The sequence below is a fragment of the Ictalurus punctatus genome, chromosome 20 (assembly GCF_001660625.3).
Source record: "Ictalurus punctatus breed USDA103 chromosome 20, Coco_2.0, whole genome shotgun sequence".
NCBI classification, from domain to species: domain Eukaryota; kingdom Metazoa; phylum Chordata; class Actinopteri; order Siluriformes; family Ictaluridae; genus Ictalurus; species Ictalurus punctatus.
The window spans coordinates 12637648-12653324 of NC_030435.2; the positions used below are offsets into that span (position 1 = coordinate 12637648).

The window sequence follows — 15677 nt, forward strand, 5'->3', positions numbered from 1 at the left end:
TCCGCAGGGCATGCTAGGTGTCATTAAAGAAAATTGGGAGGAGGAACCTTCGAATAGTTAAAATTAAATTCAATACATTCTGGATCTGAGAGTGAATCTCCACACATTAGGGCAGCTAACACAGGAGAATTGTGTCAGTCTCAGCTAGAGATGGGAAATTGGGTACTTGCATTACCACCCATGTCAAGTTCCAAATTACTTGCCAAGTGGCATGGGCCTTTGAGGTCACACAACAAGGGGGATAAGTCAACTATGAGGTCCATCCCTCAGACTGATCTCACTAAAAAGGGTACCAGATCTGGTCCAGTGGACAGAGCAGTGTGAACAGTCCTTTTGCCAGATAAACGTGCTTCTGTGTAGGGGCTTGCTGTTGCATTTGCCAGATTTCTCTATCCTTTTTGTTCTGCAGATTGACATTTTGGAGGGCTGGGATCTGTTTTGACTCAGGTGGTGGAGAAGGAGGAGCACCCATTGTTGCAAATTGTTGCAAATCTTGTTGCAGGAGAGCAAATGCAGTCCAGTGGAGGACTGCTTGGGTATTAAATGGGTGTTCCTCACCTTCAGATACTCTGTCTTGGGGTGCCTCTTTACAGTCTGGTTTGACCAGGCCCTGCTCCAATGGCTCCACCTCATGAAGCACAATTTGTTAATACAGCACGGTTTCACATTATTTCAGTATGGTGTTAATGTTCTACCAAGGCCACTGAGAGGGAAAATACACTGTTGAGAATTTACTCCTCTTAATTTTGTAATCCATGAAAAACAAAAGCATTCTCCACACTGTTGGTGAGACTAAACAGCTCAACATTGATTGAAAAGTGTAGAGTTTATTGGTTCTTTCATTGGATGTGTGATACAGTACAGGATTAACTGAGTGCAGTGCTGCAAATAAAGATTACAAAAATGATTTAAAAAATGTTTCAATTAGTGCTGGAGCAGTGCAGCATTCCCAAGATGCCTGTTGTTCTGATTATACTTCTGATTATACATCCTCATATTGTGTTTTGGCACAATAAGCACGTTAGTCTGAATAAAAATGTAAGCATTTATTGAGATAAATTTCATTTGCATTCTTTTATTTCTTTCTTTTTTACAAAAATATGAAGTGGTTTTATCTATACAAATAAATACATTAAAAATGGCATCAGTCCAGTTCAAAAGAGGTTCCACCTCTCCTGTATTGCAATGAATAAATTAAGGACACATGGCCCATATGGGTCATGTGTCCCATATGGGTCACATTGCTTATATGGGTCACGTGGCCCATATGGATCACATGGCCCATAGAAATAATATCAGTGAAAAATATGATATCAGAACATCAGTTCTAGAAAAACTCCAAGTACCAGATAGGTTCAGCTCACAGAACCCTGCTCAATTTCTGTAAGTTTTTTAATTAAAAGTCTTTAAATTAAAATATCGAACATTTTTTGACATATTGTTCCCCAGAATATGGAACTAATGACTACTGAAAAATACTTCAAGAAGCAATTATTCCGCTGACCGCTAATAGGCAGCTGAAATTTGTATAATTTATGAAAAAATATTATTTAAACCCAACCTGAAGTCTCAGGCTGCAGAAGTCTGTGGACAAAATGCATCACTTTAATCAGTTCTGTCCAGCACTTGAAGGGAGCAGCCTTCAAATAATAGTAAGTAACTTTTCTCTAGCAAGTTATATACCCAAGGTCAATTGAAGTTTACTCCTGTATGTCACTTCAAACAAGTGAAATTATACTGAACCCAGACAGTGCTGGATGTAAGATTGGGTGATTAATACCCACTATCCATACCAATACAGACTGCAGTGTGGAGTATGTTTGTTTACATGCCTCTTTAAGTTTTAAGTGCATCAAATGCTAGAGCAATGATGCGTGGCATGCTCCTATAAAATGAATCATTCTCCAAGCCCACAAGACTGTAGAAGGTCAAAGGATGTCCGCCTACAGTTGCTTTGATGCGTGCTTCATATAGACCATGTTCATTTTTAGTGGTGAGGTCGACCAGCACCTGAAATTACACACACACACACACCTGCAGGGTTAACACAATGTTCAAAAGCACAATGCAAAGCCTATTACATACACTCTGTGTTTTATATCAGTCAGCACCAAGCAATTCATTGTTATATTCTACCTGGTTAGGGCGCACAGTGTCTTAGTGGATAGCACGTTTGCCACACACCACCAGGGTTGGGGGTTTGATTCCCACCGTGGCCCTGTGTGTGCGGAGTTTGTTCTCCTTGTACTGCGGAGGTTTCCGTCGGGTACTCCGGTTTCCTCCCCCAGTCCAAAGACATGCATGGTAGGCTAACTGGCATGTCCAAAGTGTCCATAGTGTATGGATGGGATGTGTGAATGTGTATGTGATTGTGCCCTGCAATGGATTGGCACCCTGTCCAGGGTGTACTCTGCCTTGTGCCTGATGCTCCCTGGGATAGCCTCCAGGTTTCCCCCTGCCCCTGAAAAGGATAAGTGGTATAGAAGATGGATGGATTCTACCTGGTTTTTGAGCCTGGTATTTAAGCCCTCATGTTTCTTTATTCAGGGTGCAGTAATGCTCAGTGTGCCTTAACCAGACTTACCAAGACTTGCATTCTTGTATCTTGATATTCTGGTTTTGATCTTGCCTTATTGCTTAGTTTTTGGATTTGCCGACATTGTACTGGTTGCTGATCGTCTGACTTTCTTCCTGTTTTAGTTGATAGTTTTTGCTTCATGTTTTGGAATTGTTTGCCAGTGGCTTTTTAATACCCTGTCAGCTGAACACAAGCCACTGCATGAAGGGAAGGGCTGGAGATGAAAGGGAAACAAAGGCTCTAGCCAAGGTCATGCCTTACATGTCTATCTCAGTTCATGCTGTTTTCTTCACCTGACCATTCCCATTTTCTTGACCATGACCACATTTTTGTGTCATGATTTGGAGACAAATTTGCAAGCTTTATAAATAAAGCCTTTTTTCACCTGCATTTGGATCCCTATCTGCCTCCTCTCTTCATTCATTCTCTCACTTCCTCACCTCTTGGAAATTCATGTTGAGTTTGCTTGGTGTGATGTTTAGAATCCAGTTGTACATCTCCTTGGAAATGATGACTTGCTGTGCCAACTCTGCAACCCCAGGACACACTAAAACACAGATACACACTCTTTCAGTCCAGATACACATGCTTTCAATCAATAAATAAGCCAATCTCATTTACCATGACTATTTTATTAGATTGTGGATTGGTTGTAAAACCTTAATAGATGAGTTACATGACTAGTCTTTTGTTGTTATTCTGTTTTATTGGGTAAGCCTGGTATTTTTAGATGAATTTTAATATCTTATGGGTTTTTAATATTTTGGTCAAAACAGTTTTCAATGCAGTCTCTTGAATGATTAATACCTGTGGTACTTGCTTCATGCATCTGTCCATCAAGCAGCTGCCTTCTGTGTCTCCTTTGAGCAAACACTGGGGAAGGAAAAAAAACAACAAAAAAAAAAAAGGATCTAAATTCTGAAGACACTAACGCTACAGTATTTATGAAGGACCTTCTCTGGAAAGGCAGTGTACCCTGACCACCTTGTAATAGTGTGTCATGAATCGTGACGGAGAAGAGATAGGACGGATGCAAGTGCAGGATGAACAGTTGTTTATTTGAACTGAGAGACAGGCAGACAAATCCAAAACGTGATCCAAAATGAAATCCACAAACATGCAAGAGGTCAGGTGATTGGCAAACAGGCATACACGGGGCAAGGCAGGAATCTAGGTCGATAAACAAAACAAGAAACGAACTATGACGAGGGACTGGAAGCGGATAATCCAGCGTGAACAAACTCTAAACATGGACCATGACTATGACTATGATCCAAACTAAACTAACTCTAAAGTATTAATCTTCCGCGTTGTGTGCTGGGAGGCGCACGGTATATATGCAGACATGATCAGCGTCTAAACCGCTAGCAGCTGAGAGCAATTCAGACCCACGTGAAATCCCAGCCAATGACAGAACAGGGAGGAGACATGACAAACAAACAAAACACACGAGTCCAGATGTCATTACAGTCAACAACGGAAAAGCAGGTGCTCGCGCATTCGTGCTTAGAGCACGCTGCTTCAAGGGGGAATCATGACAGAACCCCCCCCTCAAAGGCACTTCTCCCGGAGTGCCATGAGTCATCCCACTTCATTGGCGGCCCCTGCCCCCTGGGCTGAATGTCCCGAGCAGAGCCAGGAAACTGCACGGTGTTCTTGGCGGCGTAGGGAAGCGGAGCGACGACCCTGGCTGACCAGAGAGGCTGAGCGACGTCCTCAGCTGAACAGGGAGGCTGAGCGACGACCTCGGCGGAGCAGGAAAACAGAGCACTGTACTCAGCAGAGCAGGGAAGCAGGGCAACGTCCTCGTCGGAGCATGAAGGCAGAGCGACGTCCTCGGTGGAGCAGGAAAACAGAGCACTGTACTCGGCAGAGCAGGGAAGCGGGGCGACGTCCTCGTCGGAGCATGAAAGCGGGCCGACGTTCCCAGCTGAACTGGAAGGCAGAGCGAAGTCCCCTGTAAGGCCAGGGAGAGGAGCGTGGGTCTCCGTGCGGCCAGGGAGAGGAGCGTGGGTCTCCTCGAAGCAGAAGGGGGGAACGATATTTGCCATGGAGCAGGAAGGCTGAGCGACGACCTCAGCTGAACAGGAAGACTGAGCGACGTCCACAGATGAACAGGGAGGCAGAGCGACGTCCACAGCTGAACAGGGAGGCAGAGCGACGTCCACAGCTGAACCGGGAGGCTGAGCGACGTCCACAGCTGAACCGGGAGGCTGAGCGACGTCCACAGCTGAACCGGGAGGCTGAGCGACGTCCACAGCTGAACCGGGAGGCTGAGGCTCTGAGGTCACCAGGTGAACCTTGGGCATGGGCGGAGCTTGGCTGTGCGTGTCGGCAGACTGTGGCGTGAGCGGAACTTGGCTGTGCGTGTCGGCGGACTGGGGCGTGAGCAGAACTTGGTCATTAGGCTTAGATATTAGCAGAGCTTGGTCAACTGGATCAGCAGGCTTGAATGTGAGCTCAGGGACGTGAGGCTTGGCTTGGACCTCAGGGACGTGAGGCTTGGCTTGGACCTCAGGGACGTGAGGCTTGGCTTGGACCTCAGGGACGTGAGGCTTGGCTTGGACCTCAGGGACGTGAGGCTTGGCTTGGACCTCAGGGACGTGAGGCTTGGCTTGGACCTCAGGGACGTGAGGCTTGGCTTGGACCTCAGGGACGTGAGACTTGGCTTGGACCTCAGGGACTGGAGGCTTGGCTTGGACCTCAGGGACTGGAGGCTTGGCTTGGACCTCAGGGACTGGAGGCTTGGCTTGGACCTCAGGGACTGGAGGCTTGACTTGGACCTCAGGGACTGGAGGCTTGACTTGGACCTCAGGGACTGGAGGCTTGACTTGGACCTCAGGGACTGGAGGCTTGACTTGGACCTCAGGGACTGGAGGCTTGACTTGGACCTCAGGGACTGGAGGCTTGACTTGGATTTCAGAGTTGAGCTCTGCAAGAAGTTGCCTGTAGTAGTAGGTAAACGGCAGGGCAGGTTCACCTGCCAGACTTACCCCCCTGAGAAGTTGTTCTAGCTCGTCCTTCGCCTCCGGACTCCCGAATCGCACCACGAATTCCCCCACAAACTGTTCTACACCGTCCAGGTTCCTACAGTGCTTATCCAGTTTGAGCTGCACCCATTGACGGGCCGGTCCAAAGAACCGGGACCACATGAATCAGAGCCATTGCTTCTCCTCTGGCTTAGGGTCTAACAGGCTGGCGAAATAGTATTGACAGTCTACCAGAAAATACTCAGGGGCACCGAAAAATCCATCAAATGGATCAGGAAGCTCCATAAATGTCCATTGTGGGAAGTGGACGGAGTCCATAGCAGGAACGATTGGCGTCGACTTCTGGGTTCTGCGTCTCCTCCGTTCTCCTGCTGCATCCATGTTTTGGCGGAAGATTCTGTCACGCATCGTGACGGAGAAGAGATAGGACGGATGCAAGTGCAGGATGAACAGTTGTTTATTTGAACAGAGAGACAGGCAGACAAATCCAAAACGTGATCCAAAACGTAATCCACAAACATGCAAGAGGTCAGGTGATTGGTAAACAGGCATACACGGGGCAAGGCAGGAATCTAGGTCGATAAACAAAACAAGAAACGAACTATGACGAGGGACTGGAAGCGGATAATCCAACGCGAATTAACTCTAAACATGGACCGTGACTATGACTATGACTATGACTATGACTATGACCCAAACTAAACTAACTCTAAACATGGACCGTGACTATGAATACGCTACGAACTAAACTAACTCTAAAGTATTAATCTTCCGCGTTGTGTGCTGGGAGGCGTGCGGTATATATGCGGACATGATCAGCGTCTAAACCGCTAGCAGCTGAGAGCACTTCAGACCCACGTGAAATCCCAGCCAATGACAGAACAGGGAGGAGACATGACAGAAACATAAACAAAACACACGTGTCCAGATGTCATTACAGTCAACAACGGAAAAGCAGGTGCTCGCGCATTCGCGCTTAGAGTACGCTGCTTCAAGGGGGAATTGTGACATAGTGGAGCATACAACATTATCCTGTCATGAGATGAGATACTTCTAATTCTTTAGAAATTTTCAACACAGATTTAAACAGAACTACTAAAATTTGTTCAACTTTCAGTTCCAAAAGTACTGAGAGAATGAAAATCACCACTTTTCCTCTTGCTGGAATACAACTGAAGTAGCAGGGGAAGTTGGGTAGGGGTGGAGCTTGTCACTGGCAGTCTTCCTTCCAGTAAATCAGAGCTCTCCTTGGTCCCTAACCACCTGAAGTGCAATGAGCTCTCCAACTCTGGGTACTGGATATTCTCTTTTGAAAAGATTTTCTGTTTCAACTTCAGATCTTCCCACATTACTGTGACTAAGGAGCTGAAACATTAGAGTGCGCCACTTCTTGTCCTTCGTGTGGGGATACAAAGTGGATTCCGATGTTCCACCTAGAATATCAGATGCTCTTCTGGAAATGATAAAGTCCATCCAAAAGGAGTGTCTCTCCAAAATTTTAATTGAAGAAATGTGGCAAGATGCCAGTCTGAAGCAAAGCAAAGTAATGTAAAGAGTGCAGATTTCTGTCAAGCTGCTGAAGTGTCGAGTTATTGTCATTAAAATGACACAACACTGGGTTATATTTCTAAGGGATACTGAAGAATAAATTTTATTAAGTTTGACTTTTGAATAATGTAACCTACAGTGGTGCTTGAAAGTTTGCGAACCCTTTAGAATTTTCTATATTTCAGCATAAATACCTAAATTATCAGAATTCTTTAGAAGTCCTAAAAGTAGACATAGAGAACCCAATTAAACAGACGAAACAAAAATATTATACTTGGCCATTTATTTCAAGGAAAATGATCCAATATAACATATTTGTAATATTAAAAAAAAAAAAAATATATATATATATCTGAACCTCTATGATTAGCAGTTAAATCGAAAGTGAATTTAGAGACCGGTGTTTCAATCAACATCAGGTGTGAGTGAGCACCATTACTCTTCAGTATCCCCTCTGTGTTATCGATTGCTTTTTGGTTCTGCTCTGCGGTGTCTGGGTTTTGGAAGAACATAATTCTGTGGTACTATGTTTTCGAAAAGGATATCAATCCTAATGTGAAATTAGCTTTGGTCAGATGCTCTGACCCTACATTATCTGTCGCATTGACAACAGATGTGTTTGGTATGATGGTGGCTAAGAGGGAGATATTGATGGAATGGAAGTCCACCTTGCCACCTAGCTTTCAAAAATGGCTGGCTGAGATGGTTGCCTCCCTCAAGGATTAAAGGATTCGTAGATTTTTTAAGACCGGTGCTTCCAAAAAATTCAGCAGGATCTGGGGCCCCTTGGTCTAGTATATTTTTAAGAGCTAAAAACGGACTATGCACCTGTCATATATGATAATTTTTATTTTGTCTCACATTTGCCCCATTTCTTATGTATCTTTGCAGGGTTTAAATGTCTAGGGCATTGGTTCCCAAACTGGGGTACCCCTTGGGTTATGCGAGGTGACGGAGGGGGTACGGGAGCAAAATGCTGAGATTTACTGTTCATTTAATTCCACCTCACTAAATAACAATAAAATTCTAATTCATGTTTTTTCCATGGCCAAAAAATAAACTTGTACCCCCTCCAGTGTACAAACAGCAAAATTGCAATGTTCTAAAGGTCAAATACATGACATCCAATCAAATTATCCTGTCTTTCGTGGTCACAACTGCATCCCCTCACAGTCATGCGTTAGTGTACATCAGGGGTGTCCAAACTTTTTTTAGTGAGGGCCAAATACAGAAAAATAAACAAAGGGCCGGGCCACACACTAGAGGTGAAATATTGACACATGAATACGAACAAACAGTTTAGGGTATAAAATTTAAAATGAATAAAGAACTGTTTATTATTAAAGTAAAAAGTGTGGCATGAATTAAATACAATGTCAGTTGTGTGTGTTTGCAAAGAGTCAGGTTAATAACTGGAACTGCACTGCCCGTGCACTGGAACGAACTGGCCTGTAGGTGGCACAGGGGGTCGTAACAGTGTGTCTATTTCTAACTCACCTATAATGTGAAGAACATTGTACTCAGTGGGAGCAGTGATGCTGTCCTTTGGATTGATGGATGGCTGAAATGTCAGGAGAAAGTGTTGAGCCGAACAGGCTCATCATTCTTTTTGCGTGGCGTCTCATCAGAGGAAACTTGGCACTATCCAAACTCTGATAGAAGTCAAAGAGGGAGAGAAGCTGATGTTGACTCTTCAGAGAATCATCGCATTGCATTTCAATCAGTTCTAACTGCAGATTCTCTTCCACTTCTTTTGCATCCACCAGGAAGGGGGTCAAGAACAGCTTGATTTGTTTTTCAATGACAGAAAAATCTTGGAAACGCTGGTTGAATTCTGTCACGAGAGATGCAATCACAGACACATATTTCTCCTTTTTAGCAGAAAGGTCGGCCTTTGGAAAAGCAGACTTGATTTCAGACAGTGCAGGGAAGTGTGCAGCATTAAAGCTTCGTAGTTGCGTCTCAAACAGGCAGAGCTTTACACAGAAGGCTTTCATGTGCGCATACAGGTGTGGCACCAGCTGTTCTTTGCCTTGTTGGTTCTTGTTCAGTGTATTCAGATGATGAGTAAGATCAACTAAAAATGCCAGGTCGGCTAGCCACAGAGGATCACTCAGTTCATGAAGAGGTCGGCCCTTTTCTTTCATAAACTGATCGATTTCTGATCTCATCGAATAAAACCGCTGCAGCACATAGCCGCGGCTCAGCCAGCGCACCTCAGAGTGGTAGAGTACATCCCCGTATTCAGCATCCACTTCAGAAAGGAAAGCTTGAAATTCTCTGTGGTACAGTCCTCTAGCTAGAATTATGTTGACAGTTTTTACAACAGTGTTCATCACATCGCCCAGCTTGACAGTCTTGGCACACAGTGCTTCTTGGTGGATTATACAGTGCATCCTAAAAGCCTCACCTCCGCTCTCTTTTACCTTGGCGCACACCATCGATGCCATTCCTTTACGATCGCCCGTCATGTCCGGAGCTCCATCCGTTGTTACTCCACAGAGCTTGTCCCATTTAAGCCCCATCTTTTCAACTGCCTCTGACACAGCTTCAAAAATCTCTCTACCCGTCGTTGTGCCTTTTAGGCTTATCATATCAAGCAGCTCCTCAGTACAGCAAAAATTATCATCTACTCCCCGCAAAAAAATCAACAGCTGCGCAGTGTCTGTAGCATCTGTGCTCTCATCGCATGCTATCGAGTAAAAATCAAAAGCACAAGCTTTGTCTCTCAGCTGAAGTTTCAAGTTAGCTGACAAGTCCTCGATTCTTCGCACCACTGTATTTCTGGATAAGCTCACGTTGTTGAAATCCTGCACTTTCTCCTGGCACATTATTTCTGTGACTTTGATGAGGCACTGCTTTATGAAACCACCGTCTGAGAACGGTTTGCCGTGCTGGGCAGTAAGTTTAGCGACTTCATAGCTTGCTGTTGTGGCGTTTTCCTGTATTTTGTTAGCACGAAAAAAAAACTGTTGTTGAGCTTGCAGGCTAGCTGCCATTTGCTTGACTTTCTGTGTTCGTTCGGCACCAGTGTACGATATGTAGCTCTGATGTTTGGTTTCATAGTGCCGACTGACATTATAGTCTTTCATCACAGCAACATCTTCATTGCAAATCAAACAGACACACTTTCCATTGATTTCTTTGAAAAAATATTCATTTTCCCACCGTGTTTGAAATCTTCTACACTCACTTGCTATTTTTCGTTTTTTTGGGTGATGCCATTTATGGTGACTCACGGTAAAAGTTTTTCTTTGCTTAATTTTGTTTAGTAGCGGTAACGGTTGAGAAGCACCGTTTCCGTGGTTGGCTCCATCTAGTGTTGAAACTGAGAAGTGCAACAGAGTCGAGCTCAAGCTTCTTGTGTGGGCCACATTCAATTATATTTTCAGAATTTGCCGCGGGCCAATAAAAACTGGACCGTAGTTTGGACACCCCTGGTGTACATCTTACCGCATGCATAACATTAAAGTACAAAGTAAGTACAAACATTTCAGCCCGCAACCACAGTAAGCACCTCTGATCCACAGTCCTCTGACAGCAGTGGCCCAGGTCCCTCTAACAACGCATCCATAGCAAGCGTAAGTGTACCCACTGTTGCTAACCCAGTTCACGCTGATACAGACAGCGATGTATCCAAAGTTGAAACGCCACCTCTTCTTCACCAGCAATTCGCAGAAAAACCATCAAAGAGGCGCAAATATGATGAGGGATATATTTATTTGGGCTTTACATACGCTGATAGTGAAGAAAACCCCCAGCCACAGTGTGTATATGTGCAAACGTACTCTTTCATAACTGCATGAAACCAGCATTTCTGTGCAGACATTTAGAAACAAAGCATGTTACTTACTTTTAGCTAAATAAACCTCGAGAGTTTTTTGAAAGGTATTTAAGACAACTCAGGAGTGGTAAGACCCTTATAACAGCGTAGGAAAACCTAAACAGGAAGGGTCTGGAAGCATCCTACATGGTGAATTGCGGAGTGGCTAAGACGGGCAAACCCCATACTATTGTGGAGGACTTAATTCTTCCGGCTGTGGCTGATATAGCTGGTGTAATGCTTGGGGAAAAGGCAAAAAAAAAAACAATACTGAGGATGCCATTGTCAGACAAAACAGAGTGAGAGAGGGGGTACGCAAAAGGATATTAAATGCCTAGGGTGGGTGCGCCACTGTAAAAAGTTTCAGAACCACTCTTCTAGGGTCATTGGTGATTTTGTTAAGGGTGCTTAAATCATATTGTATCTGGTATATGTTTTGGAGAGGGAGGGACAGTTCAGACAGGTATTTTTCTTTTTTCTCTTTCTCTTTGTGCTCTTTTGTACATATTGTGTGAGATTTCATTCATTTCTTTCCTATTGATTCGTCTGGTGGGTTATCCTGTTAACAATCAGCCATCCTGTTAAGTGCAAAACTATGCTATGTACACAGCTTCTGTGTGAATTCTTGGAAAATTCTTGCGATTCAATTGATGAAAACCATTTCAAGATACAATCACAACAGCAGCTACAATCAACGTCTCTGTCAGACCATCAACATACAAAAATAACTTACAAAACTTAGGCAACTCACATATGAAGCCTCATGTTAGTCCACTGATCCACTAATCCAATAATCCAATCATGTAAAAATATCATTAAATACCTACAGACTATTGCTGCATCAGTTCAAATTACCACAGATGTGCTTAGTCTTTCACATATTCTTCATTATAACTTCTCTTTGCTTGTGAATATTTCTTATCGCTTGACGAGTTCAAAATGGCAAATGGACTCTGCCCTTTCGACTGACACCTCATTTGTACCAATAGGAGCTTCCATAACCTGTCCATAACCTTCAATAGCCAATGATAGTCCATGCTGAAGGGATAGTCCATGCCTTCCCCCTTTCCTTATTGAAAAGTTCAAGCCTATTGCAACCGATTGTGTGGATGACTGGTGCATCGTATATAGCCAATTAAATTCTGAAAAATATGATAGCTGCTTTAGGGATGAGTTTCAACACTTCAATTTCAATGTGCATAAAGCTGCGTAACCAGTGGAAAGTGGCTCGTTTTCTATGCATAAAAGCACGCAAAGGTTTCCGTTATGAATATACATTTTGTGGATTGCTGGATATGTGATGTGATAGCTCTTATTGTCACCTTTCATTAGGGCCCAAAATCATGAATAGTAGCCTTTTTATCTTAGGTATGTGTATATGGCTAACAAGGGTCCTTTGGAGTCTCCAAAAGGTGATTTTGGCAAAACGCATGGACATACCCTGAGAAAAACATGTGTAAAATGTTAATTTTCTTTGGTCAAACTTGAACTTGGATTTCACCTCCTGAAGAGGAGGCTGTGGGAGAAGCCCCTCAAAACAAACAACTGAAAAAAAGCTGCAGTGCAAGCTTGGAAAAGCATCAGAAAAGAAGAATGCATCAGTTTTGTGATGTCAGTGGGCTGCTGGCTTGATGGGTGGTCTGCTACCAAAGGTGCCATGTTCTAATTTGTTTAACACATCTAAATGTAAATATCAGGAAATTAAATCTGAAATTCTGATCTATCACCTCACATTCATGTTTTGATCTCAACCCCAAATGTCTTTAATGTATAGCAAAATAAAAGAATTGGCCTTGCTGTTCCAATACTTTCACAGGGGACTATAAAAGGAACGTTAGTCTGAGCCTATATGATAGCTGAGCTGACTCTTTTGCCATTTAGTTGTCATTTTCAGCTCTAATTGCACTTTGCCTTTTATGTGAGCATCACTAAAAGTAAATCAGAGCAATGAGCAAATTTGGTACTTTATGGGTGAATGACATTTATCAATATATTTGTCCATTCAGTGAGTCCTGGTGCCCAGTAGATGGACCAGGGTCATCCTGGAAGGAACCATGCCCAACAGAATAGAAAAGCCTCGTCACAGCATGAAGACGTGAGCAAAAAGAGAAGTCTTCTTTGATAATTGTAAATTAATGTTCATAACTATGCTCATCATCCACTTTATTAGGAACACTTGTACATTCATGCAGTTATCCAATCAGGCAATCATGTGGCAGCAGCACAATGCATAAAATAATGCAGATACAGGCAAAGAGCTTGAGTTAATGTTTACATCAATCATAAGAATGGGGTAAAAGTGTCACTTTAACTGTGGCATGGTTCTTGGTACCAGATGGGCTGGTTTGAGTATTTCAAAAACTGCTAATATCCTGGATTTTTCATACACAACAGTCTCTTGGGTTTTCACAGAATTGTGTGAAAAACAAAAAACACTGAGTGTGCGACAGTTCTGTGGGTAGTCAGAGGAAAATGGCCAGATTGGTTTGAGCTGGCAGGAAGGACATAGTAACTCATATAATCACTCTTTACAAATGTGGTGAGCAGAAAAGCATCTCAGCATGCACAAAACATTGGGTGGATGGGCTACAACAGTAGAGGTTCACATAGGGTTCCACTCCTGTCAGCCAAGAACAGGCTATCATGGGTACAGGTGCATCTAACATGGACAGCTGAAAATTTGAAGAAAAAAAAATTGTTGGTGAGTCTGTGTTTCAGCCTGCAGTCCCTCTGCTCACAGGATGTCTTTTGTTTTTCACATTCTGTGTAAACTCTAGAGAATGTTGTGTGTGAAAATCCCAGGAGATCAGTAGTTTCTGAAATACTCAAACCAGCCCATCTGGTACCAACATCCATGTCACAGTTAAAGTCACAGAGATGTGAACATTGACTTGTTGACTTGTTAAGAGTCAACTTGACTTGACTCGTTGATTGTTATGCATTACACTGCTGCCACATGAATGTGCAAGTGTACAGGGGTTCCTAATAAAGTGGGCAGTGAGTGCAGATGAAAATATTTTACATTGTACTAACTTTTATTGTGTTTTTAATCTCAAACCTAATTATTGTAAGTGTTCTTAAATACAGTTTCACTGTGTAATTGATATTGTTTACTTTTAGGGAGGAACTCCTCAACAGAGCCACATCACAGCACATTAATGAATAGTAAAGGCTTTCACATGTATACCCAGTGGTTAAAATTTTCCACCTTTGTAAGCTTTTATATCTAACCAGATGGGATTTGCAAATGCATGGAAGAAATATACATGGTGCAGAATAACACCCTCAAAACAGGAGTCAATATAAATAACACAAATATGTTGCCTATGCACTTACTGATGCATATGAATTAGTCTACTGTTGGAACAAAAATGACTTACAATATTTTTATCACATGTTACAGACCAAATATATTTACTTTTTTTCCTTGAACATACTGCTTTTAATGTTATGAAAATTATGTGTAAATTAAAACATGACAAGGTCAGTGGACTTCTCACAAAATGCCAAGTTAAAGGAATATTCAGAACCTTTTTTGGAGTTTATAGGTATCATAAGTACTACAGTGATGGGAATAGTCCTGTGACAAGATGAGATATTTTGTAATGGGTATGACTGTTTTTGAATTGTATTATTTTTATTACAGGTTGTCGGGGAGCCCTAGTTGAAGACATCAAGGACTTACAGATGTTGGCCTTAGCCTGTCAGCTATTCCAGTCCTACCTATACCACACCAGACTTCTTTCTGCCTTGTCTGGGTGGCTGTCTAGTACCAAGCTCTCTTCAGAATTAGATGTATGAAAACATAAAAAAGGGACATAACCAACTGAATATTGCAAGAGCAAAGAACTTGCCTTTCTTCAGAAATATGTTAAATACAAATGAAAACTATTTATCCACTATATTTCTCTGTGCTCTATTTTCAAGGGTAACATTTCTTTATGAAGTGCCTACTGTGTATAGTTAAGACGTACATTTAATACGTTAGCATATTTTTAAAAATCCTGTCATCTACCAACACTAATGTTGTCCACACCTCTATGTCTTTCTTTTATGGAAAACAAAGACAGACTGAGTATTCAGTCTCACTCACCATTTATTTATTTTATAGAAAAAAGATGCAGTGATAGTGAATGGTGACTGAGGGTATCAATCTTTTGTCATTCTGCCTTCCAACTCCTTTTGTGTCCCACTGCACATAAAAGTCATACAGGTTTGTTCAATTCAGCTCACTGTTTTTGTAGCTTGGTCATTGTTAGAAATGTAATTTGCAAAGTAAGCCAGGTTGAATTTAGACTTAATCTAATGTTATACTGGTCAAATTTGACATATAAATGATTATATAACATGTTAAAGTGTATACAGTTGCTTTATGTTTATTATTTTGGGTTCATTAGATATTCTGACCTCAAGAAAGTACTCCTGGAGTAAAGGGTAAATACAGTTATATATATAAAAAAGAAGAAGTAAATGTAACCTTAATTTTGATAATTAAAATGTGCAGTATGAATTAAATTCAGTTAAAAACATTTAGTAAATGTAGCACATTTGTTTTGTTAAATAACAGTCTTATTTTCTGTTACATCTACGTATGTTTTCAAATATATCTACTCATTTTTATTTGTTTTCACTTAGGGTTACTATTGCATTGACTTAGGATTTTAATTATATCTACTCAATTTTAAGTGTCGTGGTATTAAAATGTAGTTATTCAGATCTACTTAATTTTTTTACTTAC

The 15677-nt window shown here is 42.2% G+C and overlaps 1 long non-coding RNA gene across 1 annotated transcript; it reads right to left on the reverse strand.

Moving 5' to 3' along the window:
• Positions 1-971: 971 nt before the first annotated feature.
• On the reverse strand, positions 972-3808 carry LOC128628840 (uncharacterized). Its single transcript, XR_008393088.1, has 3 exons — positions 3386-3808; positions 3019-3125; positions 972-2010 (listed from the first exon to the last, which is right to left on the reverse strand). It is a non-coding gene; the product is annotated as an uncharacterized LOC128628840 (long non-coding RNA).
• Between the last annotated feature and the right edge of the window lie 11869 nt (positions 3809-15677).